The sequence below is a fragment of the Nyctereutes procyonoides genome, unplaced genomic scaffold, assembly GCF_905146905.1.
Source record: "Nyctereutes procyonoides isolate TBG_1078 unplaced genomic scaffold, NYPRO_anot_genome, whole genome shotgun sequence".
Lineage (NCBI taxonomy): Eukaryota > Metazoa > Chordata > Mammalia > Carnivora > Canidae > Nyctereutes > Nyctereutes procyonoides.
Genome location: NW_026575140.1, coordinates 54,370,354 through 54,395,428, shown reverse-complemented (window position 1 = coordinate 54,395,428; position 25,075 = coordinate 54,370,354).

Sequence of the window (25,075 nt, the reverse complement as noted above, 5' to 3'; positions counted from 1 at the left end):
TAGCTCAGCTATGAATAACAGTCATATAGTAAAAACATGGTAAGTGATAAATATATACTTAAAGCAAGATAAATCTACACTTGGAAGAAAGAGGGAAGGGTAATCTCTGTGTCTTTAGGGACCAAGAGACTTGCATCAGAGAGCTAAATTCTCATCATCTGTAATGGCAGTTCAAGAGACAATATTTAAAAACTGAAAAAAAAAATCAAAGATTGTAAGTATGTTCCTTAGCAAGGTAGAGGTAAACACCAGGGGGGAAAATCAAGGCACGGAAGGAACTGAAAATTGTTGCCTCTAGAAAATGGGAATTAGGGATTTGAGTGGTAGGTAAAGGATAGTTCTTTTTTATTTTGTTTTGCTTTAAGCCATATAGAATTATTTGACTTTCTCAAAAAATTGTCAATAAACAAATAAATACATGAGAGAAATTGACTAATGGAAAATTGGTATGGGGTGCCTGGATGGCTTGGTGGGTTCAGCGTCTGTCTTCAGCTCAAGTCATGATCCCAGGGTCCTGGGATGGATTAAGCCCTGTGTTGGGCTCCCTGCTCATCAGGGAGTCTGTCTATCTGTCTCTCTCCTTCTGCTTCTCCCCATCGCTCATTTTTTCTCTCTCTCAAATAAATACATAAAATCCTGAAGAAAGAAAGAAAGAAAGAAAGAAAGAAAGAAAGAAAGAAAGAAAGAAAGAGAGAAAGAAAGAGAGAGAAAGAAAGAAAATTGGTATATTTTGGTAACTTTAAGAGGTTTGCCTAAAATGATATTTCTCAATGATTGATTTAGTATCTTGAGTGTAGCTTAAAATTTCACCTTAGGGATAAAATGTCATAATTCTAAGGGTGAAAAATCAAACCTCAGGATTTTTCAGAAAGACCTAACTTGGTACAAATGGCCCAACTGTTGAAAGCTTTCTTTTCCATAACTTGCCGATTTTCTTCTCACTTCTCAAGAAGTGACTTAGCGGTATGTTATTTAAAATCGTACACAAAGGCTGCCACAAATGTAAACCAATATGGATCACTGGGTCCAGTTGAAGTATAGGATTAGGAGCTCATTTGCCATCATCTCCTGAGTTGAGGCCCTCAGCCTTCTAGTTTGGACTTTGTTGTCTCCATGTCTGGCAGGATGGGGGAAGTTTTTTGTTTTGTTTTGTTTTGTTTTGTTTGAGAGAGAGAGAGAGGGGGGGGGAAAGATGGGGGAGGGACAGGGGAGAGGAAGAGAATCTTAAGTAAACTCCACACCCAGCATGGACCCCAGCACAGGACTCATTCTCATGACCCTGAGATCATGATCTGAGACAAAATCAAGAGTCAGATGCTTCAGTGACTGAGCCAGTGAGAAGTCTTTCCAGCCCACCCTTGACCCAGTTATTCTCAATTCTCCTAAAAATAAGCAAACATTTGCCACTGCCATTCGTGATGACCCACTATTGAAAATTAGATCTTTCTGATTTGAAAGAAATCAGGTGCACAAAAAAACTGTTAGAATGAAGAACTTGACAGAGCCATCATTGAGGTGAGTACTGCTGGCTAGGCACAAGATTATCAATACAAAACAATATTGTTGATATAAAATACTTCCTTTTTTAATTGCATGAGAAGAAGTTGCAGTAAGTTTAAAATTTTACCAGCCATCCATTAGTCCAAAGGTTGACCGAACTTACACATTGGAAGGTCCATGCTGGCTGGTATTTAGTTGGTGGAAGCACTGTATCCTAATGAGCCAGCAACCTTTCTGATGGATCAAAAGTTTGCTCTGTTTGGTTGCTATTCTGGAGTCCTCTGTTTTCCTTCATGATCTTTCCAAGATTCTCTGTTCTCATAGAGTGGTTCCCAGTAAGAGGTCAGAGTTTATCAGCATCATCTGGGACCTTATATAGTCAAACAACCCCACTCCTATTTCTGTTAAGCCCCAGGGTTGACAGTGGTGGTGTGGAAGATAGAGGTAGCAATGGTTGGCTGGAGAACCAAAATGCCAGTCTTCTTTGAAAATCAGACTGGAAAAAAAAAAGAAAATCAGATTGAGAAATTCTGTTCTAATGCACTAACAGATCTCCCCTTCCTTTCTGAATGATTTCAGAACCTCCAGTCTCCTGTTGAAGGCTTGAGGTAGAGAATTGCACATCTGGTTTATCCTTCAGAGAACCTGGCTATCAGAGATGCCATATGAAGTAACTCTATAATGAGTCTGTTTGGTCAAGCTCAGCTGAGTCATGAAGTAGTGTGTGTGGGTGCTTAATGGCCAAGGGAAGGGATGGGGAGACAATGGAAGGAAGGCATGTGTATGGCTGTGTGGAGGAAGGGCACCTGGGAAGAGGAATGATAGAAAGACCTGATATGCTTCAAATATTTGAATTCTCAGTGCACAGAGCGGGAGTCAAGCCCTCTTGTTTGCTCTGGCTCCTGAAGGCAGAAGCAGGTGTTATGGGTAGACCTATACTTGATGGGCGGAATAGTACAGCTATGAGCATGATCTCTGGAGTCAGACAGCCTCAGATTGAGAACCAGCATTCTTGCTTACCAGCTATGTGACTTTGATCTTGGGCAAGTTCTTAACCCGTCTGGACTCTGGCCTCTTCATCTATCAATTGGGGTAATAATAGCATCCATGTGGCAAAATTACTCTAAGGATGATGAGATCAGCTGACATACAAAATATTTCAAAGAGTGCTGGGCACATGGGAGGTATTCCCTTGTTAAGGGACTTATCCATGGTACTCAAGAGTGGTAGCATAAAGCACGGGGAGTGAACCAATGGTCTTGGCATCTTCTGCTCTATGCACAGTTAGTAATCATTGCAGGGGTCGAGCAGAAGCTGGCTGACAACTTCCTGCAGATAGGAGGATGTGTGCAAAGCCTAGGAGGTAGGATTAGAAAACTTTTATACTCCTTCCCACTTCTACTTGAGGCTCTCAAGTCTGAGCCATGTGGCCGTAAGCTGGTCAGCTGGGCTTGGGGTGCTGGCTTTTGGTATGTCCTGTGCTCAGAGCCACTTCCCAGAGCGTCACCTGGAGCTATGTCTCACAGGCATAGCCATAGTGGGATCCAGTCCCTGGGCGCTTCGTCTGCATTACAGAATGCAGACCCTTGGATGGAAATTGGAGCAACATCTTCCCTTCAGTGCACAGTCACAGCAGAGCTCACTGGTGTCCTCTGGGTCAGAGAAATTCCACATTTCAGGAGGAACTCCATATATGGAGATCAACAAAAACAAAAGCTTTGAGCAAGCTGTGCAGGGAGGAACTGTGTGTCTCTCAGTGTGTGAAGTACAATGTATTTTGACACAACCGACTCACAGGCACAAATCCACACCATCTCCCCAGCTCTGTCTCTCATGTACCCCAGCTGCCGCAGACAGGAAAATGTTCTCAGGGCAGACCAACCGGCCAGCTGTAGGTGCTGGGCTCAGTGGCTCCTCATCCAAAGCCTTGCAGCCATGCAGTGGCCATAGTCAACTGCGTTACACTCAGTGTCTTGATACACTGGAATAACTGTGTTCTTTTATTTTTTTTTAAGATTTTGTTTATTTATTCATGACAGACACAAAGAAAGAGGCAGAGACACAGGCAGAGGGAGAAAGAGGATCCCTGTGGGGATGCTGATGTGAGACTCCATCTCAGGACCCCAAGATCACGCCCTGAACCAAAGGCAGACACTCAACCACTGAGCTAACCAGGTGCCCCTGCAGTAACCGTGTTCTAATGGGTGGTGGTGGTGGTGGTAGTACTTTTTTTTTTTCTTTAAACTCTGGCTATCAGAATGCAGTCTATTCCCACCAGCCCCTCCTTATTTTTTACTTTATTTATTCATGAGAGACACAGAGAGAGAGAGGCAGAGACAGGTTCCATGCAGGGAGCCCGATGTGGGACTCGATCCCGGGACTCCAGGACCACACCCTGGACCGAAGTCAGGCGCTAAACCACTGAGCCATCCAGGGATCCCCAGTACTTTTTTATTTTGAATTGCAAAACCAATGTGCCGTTAGAGAAAGCACATCACATGAAATATTGGTGCTTCTGTAGGATTCCTAGAATTTGTCTTTACTCTTGGTCTTTTTTCCCTGTGCTTACCTATTTTCACACATTTGTAACCAGTCTTTGGACTTAACATTATATCATAAGAATTTTTATAAGTTTCATCTTGATCTTAGCACTTATTTTTTTTAATAAATTAATTTTAAAGATTTTATTTATTTATTTGAGAGAGAGACAGAATGAGTGGAGAGGAGCGGCAGAAGGAGAGGGAGAACAGACTCCCTGCTAAGCAGGGACCCCTACATGGGCTCGATCCCAGGACCCTGGGATCATGACCTCAGCCCAGGTCAGATGCTTACCTAACTGAGCCACCCAGGAGCCTCTCTCTCAATTTTTTTAAAAAGCTACCCAATGCTATCTTATATGTGCTCAGTGTACTTTAAATTGCTAACTACATACTCCTGGACTTTAAGGGGTTACCAGTTTGCCCTCTGCTAATATTGATAGTTTTAGCTTCTTCTTGATTCTTTTTTGTTTACTTAACATTAAGTGGGATACTTGGCTGAAAGAGCATGGATATTTTTATTACTCTTCACTTTTTTTTTCGCTAAATAAGCAATGCTCTTTTGATTAAACATTGCAGATGGATCATGTGTGTTTGCGTCTTTGTTCTCCTGAGATCCTGCTACATGGGCAGAAGGAAGAAAGCACCATCTATGTTTGAAGGGTCTGGGGAAGGGACTGAATGGAGAGGTAAGCTGCAGCCTGATGGAGAGACCAGGGGTGAGGCCCAGGGGATGCCAGCAGAGAGGAGGGGCCCCCCACTGAGCCAGAAAAATCAGAGAAGTAAAATCAGAAAAAGTGCTAATCCTAGAATGCAACTCAGCCTCTTGTGAGTGAACGAGAATCTACTTAATCAACACTGAGTGATGTAATGGCTAATTTTATGTGTCAGCTTGACTGGAGCATGGGGTGCCCAGATATTTGGTGAAACATTACTTCTGGGTGTGTCTATGAGGATTTTTCTGGAAGCAATTACATTTGAATCAGTAGACTGGTTGTAAGATCACAGCAAATAACAGAATATATAGAAACTGGTCTCGGCCCCTGGCCCCTGGGCACAGAGGCCCTACAACTTTAATAAATTCCTAAGTGACAAGAGCACTGGGAACATCTTGTTCTAATGAGTTGACTCTGGTGGGCTCTTAGATGGCTCCTAGGTTGGGGCTCGTCACCAGACAGACCAAACCATGGTTGGAAGCTTGGAATTTTCAGGCCCATTCATATCCTCATTCATGCCTATGTGAGGAAACCTCTAGAAAATCCCAATAGCTGGGGGTTCATGAAGCTTCCACCTTGGTAAACACATCCACACTGGGAGAGTGACACTCCATGTACCTTCCCTATGTACCTCTTCCTCTGGCTATTCATCTGTGTCTTTTAACAAACCAGTGAACATAAAGTGTTCCCTTGAGTGCTGTGTCACTAACAAATTAATCCAACCTCAGGGGAGGAGTGTGAGAAGCTCCGATTTGCAGTTGATCCGTCAGAGGTTGACAGGTGACAACTCGGACTGGTGATTGGCATCTGAAGTGGAAGGCAGTCTTGTAGGCGTAGGCTCTTTGCCTGGGGTCTGCTACTACCTCTAAGTAGACGATGTCAGCTCGGAGTTAAGTTGTAGGGACACCCAGCTGGGGTTGTGGACAATTGCTTAGGATGGGGAAAAACTCATATCTATTTGGTGACCACGAATGTTGTGAGTGTTCTGGATGAGCAGAGGAACCATGTGGGAGGAAGATTTGTTTTTTTTTTTTTTTTTTTTCTAACTCAGGAGGCGGACTGGGTAGCTTTTCTAACTCATTGAGTAAGGCAGATTGTCCTCTCCAAGGTGGTTAGACATCGTGCAATCTGTGGATGACTTGAATAGAACAAAAAGGTAGAGGAAAGAAGATAGTATTGTCTTTGCCTGACAGCTTGAGCTAGGAATGGGGCTTTGCCCTAGGAATGGGGCTTATAGCATCAGCCCTTTAGTTCTCAGAACAACACTGCTGGCCTCCCCTGGGCCTCTAGCTTGCAGGTGGCAAGATGTGGGACTTTGCCATCACAACTATGTGAGCCAATTCCTTGTAATAAATCCATTTATATATTAAAAAATATATAATATATAAAAATATTCTTAAAAATTCAGTATACAAAGATCTTGTATATAATAAAGAAAAATATATATTAGGTCTCTATTATCTATCATCTACCTATTTATTCTATTGATTCTGTTTCTCTTCTTGTCTGATAAGCCATGTTTCAGTGACTGCTCACACAATTCGAAGGTTTTCTCAACGTTCTTGATACACACTGTCAAGTTGCCTTCAGAAGGGCCACCCAATCATGGTCCAGCATGCTGAGAGGCTGGTGTCCATATCTGCACATGCAGAGGTTCATACAAGTGCACTGGCATCCTCAGAACCTTGACATTCCCCACTCCTCTGACTTTGGTGTCCTCCCTGCTACCTGCCCCGGGGTGTCCCCCCAATGCCTCTCCTCTGCACTGACTCTCAGATAACCCACTTCTCTTCCTCCTTTTCCTCTTAAAGATGGGTTTCAACAGAAGTCCAAACCCAGTTCTTATAGGACTTGGAGGTAAATCACTTAAATCCACTGGAAACCAATTCCTTCTGTGGCAAAGTGAAAGGATCTTATCACATAATCTCTAAGGGCCCATCAGTTTAGGCTTTATTTATAATAGTGAAAAATTAAAAATAAGCAAATGCTCAACAGATACCAACCAGTAATCTTTTAAAAAATATTTTATTTACTTATTCATGAAAGACACAGAAAGAGAGAGGCAGAGACACAGGCAGAGAAGCAGGCTCCCTGCAGGAAGCCCGATGTGGGACTCGATCCTGGGACTCCAGGATCACGCCCTGGGCCCAAGGTAAGACTGCTGAGCCACCCAGGCGTCCTAACAAGCGGTAATTTTTAAAAAACATGTACCTAATGTTGGGGTGCCTGAGTAGTTCAGTCAGTTTTGGGTATGTGACTCTTGATTTCGGCTCAGGTCATGATCTCAGGGTTGTGAAACCAAGCTCTGTGTGCTGAGCCCACAGCCTGCATGAGAGTCTCTCTCTCTCTCCATCTCCTTCTGCTTCTCCCCTGCTCTTTCTCTCTCTCTCAAAAAATAATAATAATTAAATCTTAAAAAAATGGTATACCTAAAGTCTCATGTTATCATGCTAAATGAAAGCAGCATGACACTGTAGGATTCCAAATTTATTCATACAAATCTTAATGCATCAACATAAGAAGAAACACACCACAAGGCTCTCAGCAGTTTTCTAAATAATTGTCATTATTGATAATATATAGTCATAAAAATGGCATTTTCTTTCACTGTGAAAATCAGATACTGAAGTAGGATTAGCTTAAGCTTGTTAGCCTCTGTACAGCGTTTCTGGACCTCTTGGTAGGATTAGGGTACTTGGCCCTGGCTCCTACCACATCTAGAACAAGCTTCCATTACAGCAGGCATCACCACCTTGCATTGTCATCACTGGCCAACATGTCCGCTTCCTATGGAATTCTGAATCTCCAGACAGCAGAGCCTTTGTCTTGTCTATTGATGTAGCATGATGCCAGGCACTTGGAACATGCCAGAACCATGTTGACCAAGGGTCAGAACAACTTCTGTTGGAACTACAGACCAATTTAATAGAATTTAGTTCTGAAGCTTGATAATGCTTTTCGATTTCGGCTCATAGTAAATACTATGAGCATCTCCGATACTATTTTCTCCTAAACGCTTTGTCTACAACTAGGGCGAACTGCATGCACCTAGAAGATGGGGGCTGCCTGGGTATATGGTAGGAAAATTCTTTCAAGGGACATAGAAGCATCAGACATCCATACCTGGTGGCATTGGTTGTGTACACATACATTGATCTCCCAGGGCTGGGATCCTTGCTCACCAGGCAGCTTTCAAGCTGTAATTTAGCTTCTTGTGGAAATGTCAAAATGGAGTATAAATGTGCCAGCTTGGCGAGAGGACATGAGTAACTATTTCCCCTGGCAGTCATGTTTCTCAGGGTAAATGAAAAAATGGGCAGAATTTTGTTAGCTCAGCCTTTCTGAACTTAATTAACTTTGGAATACTGAGGAAACTGGGTTTGGGCATCTGTGAAACTGGGAATGAGATTTTGGACTCTGGTGACCCAAATGGGGGTATTGATACACCCGTGTGAAGCCACCTGATGTGCTTCACACTTGTGATGCCACTCATCTCACCTCCACCAACAGTCACTGTCATGAATGCTCTAGAAAGGCAGTCTGAGACAGAAGGCATGCTGCTTGCTTGGTGAAATGTGGGCACGCCAGGGGAGCTGTGGACAAACCTTCAGGTTTTGGTTCAAGAAAGTTTCAATGTGGATTAACTCCACATTTGCCTAGGAGAAGACCAGGTTAAGTATGCGATGACACAGTATAGTTACACATTAATGGAGAAGGCACAGAGCGGCCCTTAGCCATTTACCCTCTGAATTGTTTTCTGCTTGTCTCTGTAGCCAATCTAACTAATCCTCATGTGTAGCTATTTAAAATATGTATGTTTTGTTTTTATAGGAAAGAGCTTCCTATTTTTATTGTTTTTAAAGATTTTATTTAGTTGAGAGAGAAACAGAAAGAGAGAGAGCACGAGCAAGGGGGCAGAGGCCGAGGGAGAAGTAGACTCCGTGCTGAGCAGGAAGCCAGATGTGGGGCTCCATCTCAGGACCCCAAGATCATGACCTGAACCAAAGGCAGATGCTTAACCAACTGAGCCACCCAGGCACCCTGGAAAGAGCTTTTTGAAAGCCACTAAAAGCATCCCAGCTTCTCTTCTTTGATCCATTTGATCCCCCAAAGCCCTCCTGGCTTCTAGGTAGCCTCTCCTGGCACCCCACACAGACACAGACCAAAGGCTATCTTCTCGAAAGGCAAATAGGGTCATGTATTCCATGTATTAAAAATCTTAGGAGAGCTCCTGGGTGGCTCAGTCAGTTGAGCATCTGCCTTCTGCTCAGGTCACAATCCCAGGCTCCTGCGAAGGAGCCCCACACTTTGGAGTCCCTGCTCACCAGGGAGTCTGCTTCTTCCTTTGCCTCTGCTCCTCCCCTTGCTCATAGTCTCTCTCAAATAAATAAATAAAATCTTAAAAAAAGAGAGAGGGAAACTCCTTTAGCTTTTGTGAATCCCACATCAAGTCCAAATTCCTGAGCTGGGATAAAAGGCTTTCACAATCTGACCACATATTCCACCGTGGAATCCATGTCTTAGAAACACTGAGATATTCACATTGTTCTGGTATGGCCTCTGGCCTCATCTTGCTTCTGTGTCTTTGCACCCCTAATACCTGGAATACTGGGATGCTTGGAATGCCTTCCCTTGCCTCTTTGGAAGTTTTGTTTGCTTACTTCAAACCAGCAAGCACAGATTCTTGCTCTCTCCTTTAGGTTTTCACAGTCCTTAAAGCAAACCTATTCTCTAGCAATTACCCCTGGTATTATAAATATCTATTTGCGTATGTTCGTCTCTTACGTCTCTATGAAATTCCTGAGAGTGGAGATCTGCCATTCATCTCTGTGGAGCCACTCACTGCTTTGCACAGTGTCTGACTCATCATAGATTCTTAATTCGTGTTTATTGAATTTATTAATTAAGCCATAACCAAGCATCACCATCCATTTAATTGCAAATGAAGTCCCAAAGATGAAATTAACAGCCTCATTTCTATCAGTCTCACTGATAAAGTGACAACAAATACTGAGTGCTTCTCATAATCCCAGCCAATGTAGAGCAAAGGAAAGCATCCAAGGGCGTTGGCCCTGCCCTTGAGTAGATTATAATAGAGTGGGGAAGATAATATTTCCATTCACAAAACAAAATGAGGGCAACATTAAGGATGTTTGAAAGCCTTGTGAGTTGTAGGGAGAATCTGAACTGCCTGGGGCAGATCCCTCCCTCCCAGCAGTATGGTTGGAAGGCATAGTCATTTGGAATCCAGTGTGGGAGAGGGGGACAGGGGGACACTACACTCTGCATGCTCAGAAAAGGCTTCTCCTTCTCCTTCTCCTTCTCCTTCTCCTTCTCCTTCTCCTTCTCCTTCTCCTTCTCCTTCTCCTTCTCCTTTCTTCTTCTTTTTTAAGTAGGCTCCACACTGGGTGTGGAGGTTTGAACTCCTGACCTAGAGATCAAGACCTGAGCGGAGATCAAGAGTCTGATGCTCTACTGAGCCATCCAGGAGCCCCTCAGAAAATGTTTCTATATGAAGGCAGATCAAGGCTGCTGTTGACAGAAGTTGGTTTGGGGATGGGCAAAGAAGAAGATTGGGAGAAAAGTGTTCTAAAAACTGAAGCGATGTGCAGGATGTGAATCATGGGCAATCTGAGTCAAATCTTTAGGCACCACGGTAGTTTGAACGACTCTTGTGCTGCATAGCCAGAGAACAACGATAAAGATAATTCTGTTCATCTCTTTTGTTTTAGCATTTACACAATGCTGATGCATCCTTGAAATAGTCATTGGATCCTTAGGACAATCGTATCTGGTGTGCCGAGTGCTTAGAGGCTGGGTCCTTCTTGACCCTGTCATACCACAGGCTAAGGCAGAAGTCTTCCTTGTGCTCCAAAGGGCTCCAAGCTTCCCTCTGACCCAGCACATTCACACTCTGGGGAGAGTAGGTAACATGTCTTGTCTGTGTCCAGCACCTGAAATAAAACGGGAGTTTGGTAAATGTTTGCTGCATGAGTGATTGGATGCATAGGTGGAATACAATGCATGGTAATCTTACTTGCTATCACTATCTCCATCAAGTTCCTCGTTTCTCCATCTGAGTTCACAAGCTACTAACCATGTCCCTGGCACTGAACACAAAGATCCCAACCCATCTCAGGATCTTCATCTCACCAAACACTGAATGCAGAGAGTTGCCCAGCAAAAATCTGGATCCATCTTTCCTCTGGGCTTGGAGTTATTAAAGGCTGGATGATAAAGATAACAAAGCATGGCAGTCCTGCTAGAGCACAGACACAGACGTGACCCAGCAGCTCCAAGCTCCGTTGATAACAAAGGCTTTCTGAGCAATGGCCCTTCAAAGCAACAAATCAAGATAGACAGCCTGCCAAAAACATGCCAACCCAGCAGACTCAGAATCCCTTACCCGCCGAGAAACAGCCCTTCCAGCCCATCCATCACTTAGACAACTGGGATTAGATGGTAAGAACATCAAAGAAGCAGAGTCTGCCGTTGTAGCTGTAGGAAAGCTCCCAGGCAGCTCGGTCTCAGGTCCCTCCCCACCTTTCAGGAAACCTGAGGAATAAGTACCCTTATCTGCCCTGCCCATCAGATTTCTATTCATCCTTCAAGACTCAGCTCTAATGCCACTTCCTCTGTGATGCCTTCACCCATCTCTGAACTGCACATTGTTAGGTCAAGAGTAGATTTTAATGTTCCAGGCAAGGGTCTGTGCCCTGCCCAAATTCTGATCTTCTGATCCATCACCTTTTCCCTGAAGGAGGTCCACAATAAGAGAAGCTATGTGAGGGCTGAGAATCCATTTGTACTCAACACTTCAATGCAGAGTTCTCAGAAAGAGCAGAACTAGATGATAAAACTTAGCTTGAAGCCTGGATTGAGCTTCTATCTCCTCCTAATGCCAGAATCCAAGTCCTGGGGTCTTAGCCTTTCTCAACATGGCCATGATGAATGAGTTCATGTGGGTAGGAAGGAGGAGAGACCTTGTCAGTCCTAGCCTAATGAGGCTGTTGAGTTCACACATCAATCCTACCTTATGGGAGGGGTAGGCAGGAGAGGAAAGAGATTGATTATTACCTTTTTCAAATCAGGTGGCCCCACTCATGTATAGATATGGCTCGGCCAATGGCTTGGGCTCTGGCCACTTATATCAACAAAGGGAAGGAGGGCTACCTTTCTTTTGAGTGTAACTTTAACCTTTTAATTATTGATCACACATCCATGGAATCAGAAATTTTAAAGTGACTACACTCTACTCAACATCTATATTTCTTTTTTTCTTTAATTTTTATTTATTTATGATAGTCACAGAGAGAGAGAGAGAGAGGCAGAGACACAGGCAGAGGGAGAATCAGGCTCCATGCACCGGGAGCCCGACGTGGGATTCGATCCCGGGTCTCCAGGATCGCGCCCTGGGCCAAAGGCAGGCGCCAAACCGCTGCGCCACCCAGGGATCCCAACATCTATATTTCTATGTGGATCCATGATCCTGGCAAATTTTGTTTTCAGGCCCCACTTCACAATGTCCTTGGTGTCATCTCACAGGTTGGCTAAGTCAGCAAGAAGAGGGGTGCAGGTATTCTATTTTAAAAATAAAAAATATCTAAATCCTTCTGTGGTGCCATAAGAACAGCCCCTGACATCAGGACTATCTTGGGGGAACATGTTCAGGATTTCAGAAGCCTGTAGAGTTTCTCCAGGATGGAGCTGGGACACTGGTAGGGAAGGAGAGGTAACATAAAGTGTTAAAGAAAGTAAGGGGATCGGTCTATATATACAATGGAATATTACTCAGCCATTAGAAATGAGGAATTTCTCACCATTTGCTTCAACGTGGATGGAACTGGAGGGTATTATGCTGAGTGAAGTAACTCAATCAGAGAAGGACAAACATTATATGGTCTCATTCATTCAGGGAATATAAAAAATAGTGAAAGGGATTAAAGGGGAAAGGAGAGAAAACGAGTGGGAAATATCAGTGAGGATGACAACACGAGAGACTCCTAACTCTGGGAAACGAACAAGGGGTAGTGGAAGGGGAGGTGGGCAGGGAGATAGGGTGACTGGGTGATGGGCACTGAGGGGGGCACTTGACGGGATGAGCACTGGGTGTTATACTCTATGTTGGCAAATCGAACTCCAATAAAAAAAATACTAAATAAATAAATAAATAATTTTAAAAAATAAAAGGGGATCACTGAGGGAGGAAAGAAAATGAGGCTGGGGAGATTAGGGAGGGAAAGGACCCCTGACATCCTCCCATGAAGACTCTGTATCGAAATGAGACTCAGTAGACAAGTTCATTTTGGACCATATCTACTCTGTGTAGAGTTCATGGTCATCTAATGGCGAAATGATCTCCCTCCTGGCAATACCCTGTCCCTGTAGAGCTTCCTGAACATGTGGATGTAACTGGAGAACTCTGGTACTCTTCTAACACTCCAGCTCTCCCATCTTCAGTTATGGACACTGGTTTCAATTCTAGCATTTCAGACCCAAGGTAGCGTCTAGCATGATGCCCACCGTAAGCTTTGGCCCAGATTGTGAACAGTATCTTCAGCTCTGTCAAGGGCAGAGGGATTGGTTGGACACATATAGCACATTTACATGTTGGAACACTCTGCCTGGCAGTCTGTTTCACCAGGATGGGGCCCTCTCCCTTTTCAGGCACAGGGAAGCATTGTATCTCCCTGCCAACCTGGATGTTAAATCAGATATATGACTACCTTTGGCCTTATGAAATGTGAGCCAATGCGATTTCCATAAGGGTGGGAGCATTTAATTGCCAATGGCCAACATTCCATCCTTTCTCCTCCTCTCAGAAAGCCTAAAGCATTATGTTCAGAGAGACACATAGTAAAAATAATGCGGAGTGGTTACGTGGGGCAGAGCTACCTCCCAAACCAGTGGAGCTTCCAGCATGGACAATAGATTTTTGTTGGGTTAAGCCACAGAGATTTTGGTGTTTTTTTAAAGCATGCATTTATATGTAAATTATGAATCTATATATAATATTTACATATAAATAATGTATACTATTTTTTGGATAGTAAGATGACCTCTTTCATCTTTTTACTATTTTTCCCCCACAATGAATGTATGTTATTCTTATAGAGATGAAAATGCTATTTTAAACAAATAGTTAGCACTTGTTCTTTCTCGCTCTCTTGCCTCCCTGAGTGTCTGATAGACTGACAGCCATTGAAGGCCTGAGTTTCCTTTCTGCTTCTCTCATGCAGATTTGTCTCATGCAGGTGGTGCTCAAAGAAATGTATATGAATGAATGATTTAGATTCCTCCCTAGCTGTCAGAGAAGCTCAGAAGAGCATCACCTTAGAACAAGGGTGGAGACAGAGTGAGATATCAAGGAGAAAAGAGACACAGGAAGTAGACACAGAAATGGACACAGGAAGTAGGTGGGGAAGTCCAGGGTAGAGAACTTTCTGAGGACCCATTGGAAACCTTTTTCACCCACCACCTCCTATCCATCCTTCAAGGACTAATTCAGATCCTACTTCTTCCATGAAGACATCCTTGACTTCTACAGTCTTCAGGGGTCTTCTTCTTCTTCCAATTCCTATAGTACTTGCATTATAGACCATTGGGATTTCAGACACAGTTCTTTGTAGGACCCTGGAGCCCTCCCATTCTCCAGGAGTACCTTGTGAATGCCTTCAAGGAGGGAGGATGTATAATCTCCCCATCCGGTCCTTGACCACTATAACTAAGACAACTATCCTACTCATAGGCTTCCATCAACAAAGAACAGGTTCTGCTGCTATAACAAAAGTTCTTTTCATGGGTATCTCCTCAGATACTTTATTTCAGAAGGAGTGGAGACCAAGGCTTTGTGTCCATTGGCATGGCTACGTCTTTGTTATTGGTGAGGGAGAGGTTAACTGTGCCCATCTGTGATCCAGTAGCCAGGGCCTCTCAGCCATGGGTTGCCATAGTGATAGTCACATGATACTCAATAGTACAGGCAACTGCACCAGGAGGCTCCCCCTCACTCAGTCTAAAGCAGTATGTTCCTGTGATAGTGTATTCTGCCCTTTTCTTTTCCCATCCAGATGCCTCAGAAACTGCTGCCCTGAGAATCCATGTAGAAGAAATTCTAGTACTTCACGTACATTTTTCAGCTCTTTTGCCCTTTGCAGCAAAGCAAAGCAAAGCAAGGCAAAACAAGACTTCTGTTTTGGAAGTAAGAGTCAGAGGGGACCTGTAGGTGATGACCTGCACATAGAATCATTGCTTCGATTTTGGGTCCCAGAATGAAACAGAGCCTGTCTCCATGCTGGGATCTTTCTTCCTCGTCAGATGATTCTTTACCCAGACCCTCCAGTCTCAGAGGCTGGCCCCTGACGGGTGACCTTGCCCACTGTCAGAGCACTCTGTAAAAAATGTTCTTTCTGAGGCTCCTGGGTGGCACAGTTGGCTGAGCGTCCAACTCTAGGTTTTGGCTCAGGTCTTGATCTCAGGGTCGTGATCTTGGGCTTGTGAGATCAAGCCCTGTGTCAGGCTCCATGCTCAGTGCCCAATCTGCTAAAGCTTCTCTCTCCCTCTGCCCCTCCCTCATCTCTCTCTTTTTCTCTCTCTCTCTCTCAAATAAATAAATCTTAAAAAATTTTTTTTTAATGCTCTTTCTGATCCTAATGAAACTAAAGAGAATATGGTCTGGACACAATGCTAAACACTTTAAATACTTAATCCTTATTTGTATACGAGACAATGAGGTATGGAAAATCAAATTGCATGCCGAAAATCATATAGCTGGTTAACACCAAAGCACATGCACTCAGCAGCTCCACTCTCTTGTTTCTCATGCTAAGTAGAAACTAATCTCCAGGGCAGCCTGGGTGGCTCAGTGGTTTAGCGCTGCCTTCAGCCCAGGGCATGATTCTAGAGACCCTGAATCAAGTCCCACATCAGCCTCCCTGAATGGAGCCTGCTTCTCCCTCTGCCTGTGTCTCTGCCTCTCTCTTTCTCTCCTGTCTCTCTCTCTGTCTCTCATGAATAAATAAATAAAATCTTTTAAAAAAAAGAAACTAATTTACCCAGTGAATTCTAGGTCCTCATCTTCATTCATTTCACTCTCTGGAGCAATGGAGAACAAATCCCCTTCTGTTTCACAGCAACTTACCTTGGAGAGAACCTGCGTGACGTCCTTCAGTGAACTGGAAGCAGCATAGCCAATTGGGAGGAACAGTTATGCCCAGAAAGCAGCACTGTGCCTCCCTTTGGTCCCTTTAACTCCAGACTAAACATCTTTGTCTTCCCTTAAAATGTATCATAAGAGTCCTTGGTCATGATCCCTAACAAACAAATACATTGATCTCAGCATTCCACAAAACAGCAGACAACTCTTGATTGTTGCTCGTCCAACCATTCCTTCCCATAACCTAGTGTTAGGCCAGCATAAACATCCCTCCACACTATCTGCTTAGGCACTGCCTGGCACTCACTGAGCGAGAAAAAACCACGAAGCTGTACTTGGTCCCCTGATGCCAGAAGTCATGTCAGCGACAGCAACAAAAGGTCATCTGTCTTGGTACAGTCTTTCGGAAGACAATTTCGTGACAGACAATTTGGTGACCAACAGGATACACCTTTGGATATTGACTAATTGTCAAGCATGGGTTGAAATCTTCAGAAACTCACCTCTCTTTCTGCACTGAGCCCTCCAAGAACAAACCCCCGCGATCGCAGGATGTGGTATTTAAAGGGACAATGGTGATTTTTTCCAATCCAGTTTGATTGTGACTGAGACCCAGAAAGATGAGACTGTGTTGTCAGTCAGTAGCAACACCAGGAATCAAATCCAGGTCTGTCTGAATCCAAAGTCCACCCTCTTAACTCCCCACTCTGTAAGGCATATTGCTCTCTAGTATTGACCAAAACCCTGGCTCTGAGAAGTCTATAAAATGGACATAGTGCAAGGACAATATAGAGTTGCAAATACTAAGTGGGATGTAATCCGTTACCCACCTAGCACAGTGCCAAGCAGGGAAGGAGACTCTCCATTAAAGGTAGCCAGTGTCATCAGCAAGGACCAGGACCCATGCCTCTTTTGTTTTTCCCAGTGTGGCCCTTTGTACTTTGTACACCTGCCTCCCTAGTGCACCTTATCACAACGGGCTCAGGGATGGCATAATTTGGGGTGCAGAAGGTTGCAACAACAAAATCTTGGCCCTCAGTGAGCTTGCAATTCTGTGGGAGAGGTAGGAACAGCCCCATCTTGTGGATTTCTCAAGCAGAATGTGACATGGCTCAGTGATTCTGCCTCCTTCAAACCCTTTCTTCTCCTGGTTTCTGACATAGTACCATCTATTTATTCTTACACAATCATGAACTCCTTTGCTGACTCCTCATGCTCTCCATTTCTAAATGATGGCAGCCCTCAGGGATCTCCCCTCTCATCTCCAAAGAGACCTTATCTTAGGTGACCTCCTCAGATCACATGATGTTGAGTACCTACCGTACTCAATGACACTGATGGTGACCCTGACATTTTTCTCTTCAGCCTTGACCCCTTCCTAAGCCCCAAGTTCCAGCATCCAACAGCCTATATAACATTTTCAGCTCGATGGTTCTTGAGATTCTTGAACTTAACATTTCCCAAACTGAATTGTACTTCTCCCATTCCAAACCCATCTCTCTCCTCAATTGCTGGTGGGCTTTCCCTTCGCTCCCACAGTTTATTCATTCAATACATGTTTACTGAGTGTCATTGTCATTGCAAACATTATTTTAGTCAGTGAGAAAAACCATAAACAAGACCAAGTCTCTGTGTTCATGAAGCTTATCTTCTAGTGAGAGAGCCAGGGAATAACCAGCAATTAGCTGCATAAATAATATAATTTCAGGCACTGATACTTGTTCTTCCCTCTATATCTCATTTTTTAAAAAGATTTTATTTATTTATTTATTCATGAGAGACACAGAGAGAGGCAGAGACATAGACAGAGGGAAAAGCAGGCTCCCTGCTGGAAGCCTGATGTGGGACTCGATCCCAGGACCCCTGAGATCATGTCCTGAGCCGAAGGCAGACATTCAGCCACTGAGCCACCCAAGTGTCCCATCCCTCTAGATTTCATTGTTGATATCACCATTTGTGAGTCACGGAGACCAAAATACTTGAAGTCATTCCTGACTCCTGCATTTCCCTCAACTCCTCTATGTAACCCATCAGCAAGTTCCTCCAAAATATATCTATTTTGAGGAGTCTTTGGTGGTGAAGGTGTTGAGAATGGATGGGATCGGTGATGATGAAGTATGTGCCATATGCTGTATCTGGAAAAAAAAACCAGGAGTAAGATGAAAAGATTTTCCTTCTTTCTTCAAAAAAAATATGGGGAGCAGGGATCAGTCACCAAACACACTCATGTTGGTTACCAGGACAATTTATGCTATTGCTGCCCCTGGTTTCACTTGTCTCCAGGACTCATCCTTTGGGGAGGGGGCTCTCTAATTCCTCTTTTCAGTGAAGTGGGGTGGTCTTGCCATGGTATTCACTCCAAGGAAGATCACAAACCATTTTTACAAAGTCTGACGGAGGCACAGGTGCCAGGGCATGCCTTTTCATGTCTCTTGGTTATGTCCATGCCCCATCCTCTGAGTCGAGAATCTTAGAAGTGTCTTGCAATGGCAACCCAAAATAAACACATTCATAGCAGGTGTCACTTCTGCAGGATGGTCATCAGATGATCTGTTGGTCACTGCTAACTTCAAAATGAGGGGCAGCCACAGAGTTTCTCTGGAGTGCTCATGCAAATGAACACACTGAGTGGCCTGCAAAGGCTCCCCTGGCTTGCTCATTATTCCTGAGTCCTGGAAATATTCAGAGCTCTCTTTCTGACACAGGATGAAGTTTGGAGGGCTCTTCATGTTGACTCTATATCTTTCCACTTGATCCCTCTGGGTCTCATCCATATTCTATCTTCTCTCTTTCCTTTCTTTGGTGGTGGAGGGCGAGGTAGAGAGAAGCCTTGCTTTGACCCAGCCTATATGAAATCTATGGCTGAGACCCCATGTTGTTCTTCTTCTCCCAGAGACCACGCATTGCAAATCTCGAAAGCAAGACTTGATCATTTTGTCAACCTTCTCCTGAGACAACTGTAGAATATCTAGCTGGCTGAATGGTGAAGTTAAGTATGAGAAAAAAGAAACAAACAAACAAACATTGAAAATAACACAGAATCTCTTTACCAAGTTCACCCTGCTATTGAGGAAGGTACAAAATTGTGAGGAATGCTACACCTGCAAATATAAAACTGTTGGGGTTTATAAAGAGTCTCTATATACATAATCTCACTTAATCTTCACATTCCTGCTGTGAATTAGTAACCAATTACACTTAAGATAGAGAATGATAGGGATCCCTGGGTGGCGCAGCGGTTTGGCGCCTGCCTTTGGCCCAGGGCGCGATCTGGAGACTCCGGATCGAATCCCACATCAGGCTCCCGGTGCATGGAGCCTGCTTCTCCCTCTGCCTGTGTCTCTGCCTCTCTCTCTCTCTCTCTCTCTCTCTCTCTCTGTGTGTGTGACTATCATAAAATAAATAAAAATTAAAAAAAATTAAAAAAAAAAGATAGAGAATGATAGATAGATAGATAATAGATAGAAATTGCCCCGAGCTAGGGCTTAAAAGCAGTTTTCTGCTCAGGTTTAGCGCATTAATCAATCCCCCGGTGAAAATCCTGGCATTAACAACTATGAATTCTACTGATAGAATTCTAGCCCAGACATTTGATCCAAATCCCAATCTTTGTCCGTCTGAGTTTCCCTCAAATAGCCAACTTAAGGCAATTTCTCTCTCCCTCTCAGATCTGGGCAGCTCATCATGGGATCATAGGCTTGCCGCCCTAATTCACTACTTCCAGTGAGTTCTAACCCATTTCTTTCCCCCATTTCCTAAAAATAAATTGTGATCTGGAGCCAAGGCAGAAAGATGGGTCTTTAAAAGAGGTGGGGTCTTTAAAAGAGGAAGTACACTTACGAGTGACTTTGACAGGGTTGGGAGTGAGCTGCTTGCATGAGTCTTAGAATGCAGAACAAACTTGATATCTTCAAAGCATGAGCAACAGAAAGAGGATGGTCCTGATTTTTCTTCCTTTTGATTTGTTTTTAATTAGACGTTTTCCAAAGGGGTGGAGGGAACCTGAGTTGCTTCAAGAAGAATTTGAGTTTCAGCCCATCTGCTGAAAGCCCTTTAAGGACACTTGCATCCTTCTTATGACTGAGAAGTGAAAGTGCTCCAACAAAGCTCCTTTCGGGCTTAAACAAGAATGAAGGGAGAGGAATCTGGAGTTGACCTTCTCAGGTTTTGTAGAGAGTGGTCACATCTTATTACTCACGATTGCGGCATAGAGGAGTGAGGGTGTAGAGTGGAAGGCCACTTTAAGGAAAAGGAAAAAAAAAGATAGAAGAACAAATATTTACTTACAATAAAAAAGCAGCCAAAATAGATTTACAGAAATAGAAATGCCCTGAGAACTCAACTACTTTTCTTTCAAAATATCTGTAGACAATTTATAAAACAAATAACACCCCCTACCCAACCCTCAAAAACCAAAACCCAGCAGCTTGAATAGAAACACGTTCTGATGACAAGCTGGTATCCCCATTCCTCCTGGAATACTCCGCAACCCTCAGTGGCTCCCAGCATTATGGGGAGGGGCTTGGGATCTTAAGCACCCATGGACTTCTAAGGAAATGTACAGGCATTTGTGGGGTGGCTGCCAGTGGGTTGGAGGGATGAGGGCATGTGTGTGAGGAGGTTAATTACCCTTCTTCCCTCCTCAGGAACATCTCTGGGCCAAGGTGGAGCTTTCACCCCACAACTGATCACATATTGAACGGGTTGGACCTCTCTGCTCAGGAATCTGGGGACCCCCGGCAGCCTGAGCTGGTTAGGGCGTCTCAGGACCCTGGTACCTCTTCATTCCAGGTTTCAAGTGGTAGCCAAAGCAGGCTTCAGATTAGAGCTTTGGAAGTTTTCCTCCTACATGGATCCCTTTGGGAGTATAGATTCTTTCCCCATTTTTACAGGGGGGATCTTCCTTCCTAGTATTTCTTCTTCACCCCACAGGGGATGGAGAAATCTGTTCCTTCTACCCATGGTGTGTAAGGCTGGGTAAAGGAACTTCGTCTCTCTACCAACCCCACTTAGAGGCTTCTTGCAAGAGGAATTGCTAATCTGACTGCCCCACATTCTCTGCATGTGTTCACAGACTATAATGACGGGATCCAGGATCACTTTCTTTTGCTTCTGGTGCCCAGCCCCCCACTTCTTTACCGTCCCCCCCACCCCCCCACACACATACTCTCCCATGCCCTGTCCCTGTGAGATCAAGCATACATAAGGTCCCACCTGCCTTTCTGGCCAGGCCCTGCATGTTTATCTCCAGCCACATTTGGAAGGGAATGCAACCTGGTCATCCTTGCTCATGTGGCAGAGGGGACAAGAGAGCTTGGTATGCTCCCACAGACCCAGGCATTTCTCTAAGAAAAGAAAATCCTGCTGGTCTCTCTGGGCTTATGCACCAGACTGCACTAGAAGAGAAGTTCTGCATAGGGATCCATCTGATGCTGGCTCAGAGGCTCCCATTTACATATCCTCCCCCCCCCCTTTTTTCTGTATTGAGTTCTCTAGTTGGCTATTTTTCCTTCAATTGAGAACCCAGAAGGGAGGAGAAATGCATGGCAGGGGTCAAGGACTGGAACACCATCTGTGTGTCCTAAATGCATGCAAGCACCCCCAGAGCAAGTTTGGATATCATTTCAGGGGTGTCACAGATTTTTCTAAGGAAACCAAGGAGGTCCTCTAAAGCAATGCTTCTCAAACATGAATATGCATGTGAATCATCCAGGGGATCTTGTTTGAATGCAGAACCTGATTCAGAAGATCTGGGGTGGGAGTTGGGATCTGCATTTGTTTTGTTTTATTTTATTTTAAATATTTTATTTATTTATTTTAGAGAGAGCGTGCACACATGAGGGAAGGAGCAGAGTGAGAGGGAGAAGCAGGCTCCCCGATGAGCAGGGAGCCTAATGCAGGGCTCCATCTCATGGGATGAGATCATGACCTGAGCCAAAGGGAGACGCTTAACCAACTGAGCCACCCAGGCATCCCTCAATCTGCATTTTTAACAGGTGTGCAGGTGACACCAGTGCCACTCATTCAGAGCATCTGGATCCTCACCACCCAAAGGCAGTCCTAGGACTCGCAGCATCCACACCCTCGGAAGCTTGTGAAAGATGCAGAATCTTGGGCTCCATCTGAGACCTATGGAAACAGAAATTTGGCCACCACGAGGTAGCCTAATCACCTTCTCGGTGTTTTCCCTGCCGGCTAATCCAGGGTCACAGTACATAAACCATTGCAGCTGCTCTGGGCAGGACTTGGTTAACTTTAGAGGCTGGTCAAGTAGGAAAATCACTAATTTCCCCAAGGAGCCTCAGAGATGCCTCTGGCAGCTGGTCTTCCTCTGTGAGTCATTGGAGGCTGCAAACAGGACCTTGTGCAGTGTTTGTGGAAGGTAATGTGGCTGAATTAATGATGATGCAGGAGCCTTCACAGAGGTGATTCTCAGCTCTTTTAATTGCACCATTTCTCAACCTTAATGCTGCCTCACTGCCATTTCTGAATTATATCACCATGCACATCCAGAGATACGCATATTATAGATTAATTCTCCCACTCAAACTGATAAACTACCCCACACATAATTTATACTCATCTGTCTTTCCCCTAATCTAGCCAAACCCTCTGCCTGCTACTCTGTCAACCAGAGTGCTTCAAGAAAATTAGTCTTTGGACTGCGTCCCTGTACTTACATGCCATCCATGGGAGTCTATTTGAAAGCTACGTGAGGAAACCAGAGGTGATAAAAGTCCAGGGTCTTTTCTGATTCCATGCCAATGGATGGGATGGGATGGGATGGGATGGACCATCAGAATGGTCCAGTACTTTACATACTTGAAGTTGTGTTTTGTTCTATCCCAGGCGGAACATCTATCTGTGAGTGTCCTGATCCCCTGAGCCAGAAATGCTGCTACTCTAGAGTTAGCATCTCTAGCTGGATTCCTTCCCTTTCTAGCCTCACCTTCTTGGGCCCCTCCCCTGATTCCTGAATCACAGCCGTCATGAGAGCTTGGCCCTCCCCTCCCCAGCCCTCCTTGAGCTCATGGGGGAAAAAGACTCACAGCTTTGAATCAGACTCATTGGTTCCACCCGTCACTCCTCCTGCCATCTCTAATTTCGTGGACGTGGTGTCTTGCTGGCACAGGCACGTGGTGCCCTGCAGGACAGTTGTCCTGGCTAACATCTGTGCTTGTGTCTGCCTTTAATCCTGGATCTAGGGTATTCCCAGAGTCTCCTAGGCACTCCCCCTCCCCAGGTCCTCTTGAAACTCACCTTCTTGGGATGCTTGAGTGGCTCAGCGGTTGAGTGTCTGCCTTTGGCTCTAGGTGTGATCCAAGTCCTGGGATCAAGTCCCACATCAGGCTCTTCACAGGGAACCTGCATCTCCCTCAGCCTCTGTCTCTGCCTCTCTCTGTGTGTCTCTCATGAATAAATAAACAAAATCTAAAAAACAAAGAATGCTTATCTCCTTGACTATTTGCTCTGCCAAGCCCGTTCCTACTTTGAACAAATTGCATGGTCTTATTTCTCAGCTATGGGGTCTTTCTAGAAAGAGTTATGAAACAGTCCTGGTAGATCAGCAAGGATCTCTGTTATTGGATCTTGATGGGGCTTCACTGACACTCAACAAAGCTTCCCTTCACCATGTGATGGGGGTTCTCACTCCTTGTGCCCCTTGAGCCCCTGACTTTATTCAGACTTGCACATTCTCAGCTGATGACCTCCCCTCTTGCTTTACAAAGATGAAGTCTAGAGAATGTCTAGAGAACACAAATGGGGAAGAACACACAAGGCCAAGGAAGTCTCTGGGAGTTCCTAGCATCTCACCAGGCACAATGCCAAGCCTTAAAGTTCTGGCTTCAGTCAAATAAGATCAAGGCGGCCGCCGAGCACTCCCTTCCAATGGAAAGAACAGATGTAAGAGTTTGAGATGGCACCCGAGGAAAACTGTTGCTAGACTTTGCTTAAGATTATAAGACCATCAAGGAAAGGTGGGAAGGGAAATAAAAAGTGAATCCTGAGGGACCCCTGGGTGGCTCAGTGGTTGAGCGCCTGCCTTCGGCTCAGTGATCCCTGGGTACTGGGATCAAGTCCCACATTGGGGTCCCTGTATGGAACCTGCTTCTCCCTCTGCCTTTGTCTCTGCCTCTCTCTCTCTGTCTCTCATAGATAATAAATAAATAAATAAATAAATAAATAAATAAATAAATAAATAAAATCTTTAAAAAAAGTGAACCCCAAGGTATCATTCAAGGAAGGATCGATTGTCTTGTTTGTGTCAAGCGGCTCTGGGTGTGTCCTGTGATGGAACACAATTACCTTCTGCATTCGTGCCCATTTTCAATAAGAACTGACCTTGTTGCTGGTCACACCACATATACCTTCTTTGCTTCACATCTCCCTCCTTTTCATTCTCTTTCCTGATTTTGTGGGACAAAATCCACCCAGAAAAACATGGAAGCCATGTTAAATATTTCAAATATCAGGGAAGCCCTGGATGGAACATGTTATAAAAGCATTGGAAGTGCTGAAAGAGTCACAAAGAGGAGGACAAGCTATTCCAGAGATTAGAAATGGCAGGAAGTCACTATTGCCCCTAGTGTTGGAGGAACCAAAGTTGGGAGATCCCAGAGCCCAGGGGCATGATGGTGGTTGGCTGAGGGAGGCCACTGCTGCTCTTCAGAGAAATCACTGATGCACTACAGAAAGCAACAAACTTGACACTGGACCCAACAGCCACCTGCCACTGCTGGCACTAGGACCACCCAAGACACCTGCAGGTGCTGACCACTCTGGAAGCCACCCAGTGCTATACCACCCACCTATCACTACAGCTGCTGGGTGAGAGTGCCCCAGGAAAGGGTGGAAAGGATGCTTAGGCCAAACAGGCAATGGTCAGCACGCCCTTCACTCCTTCTGTCTCTTAGCCTGCCTTTTTGAAATCCTTCTTTTCCTTTTTCCCTTGTCTTCTCTCACTGCATTCATTTGACCAGCATTCATGAGCATCTACTGTATGCTAGGAATTATGCTAGAATGGGAGGTTGTAAGGGAAGTGGATTCAGAAAGATAAAGATATTGACCTGTATCCAAGGTGCTTAAAGATCATAATTTCACACCCCCAAACACACACACACACACACACACACACACACACACACACACTTTGTTTTCTTGTTTGT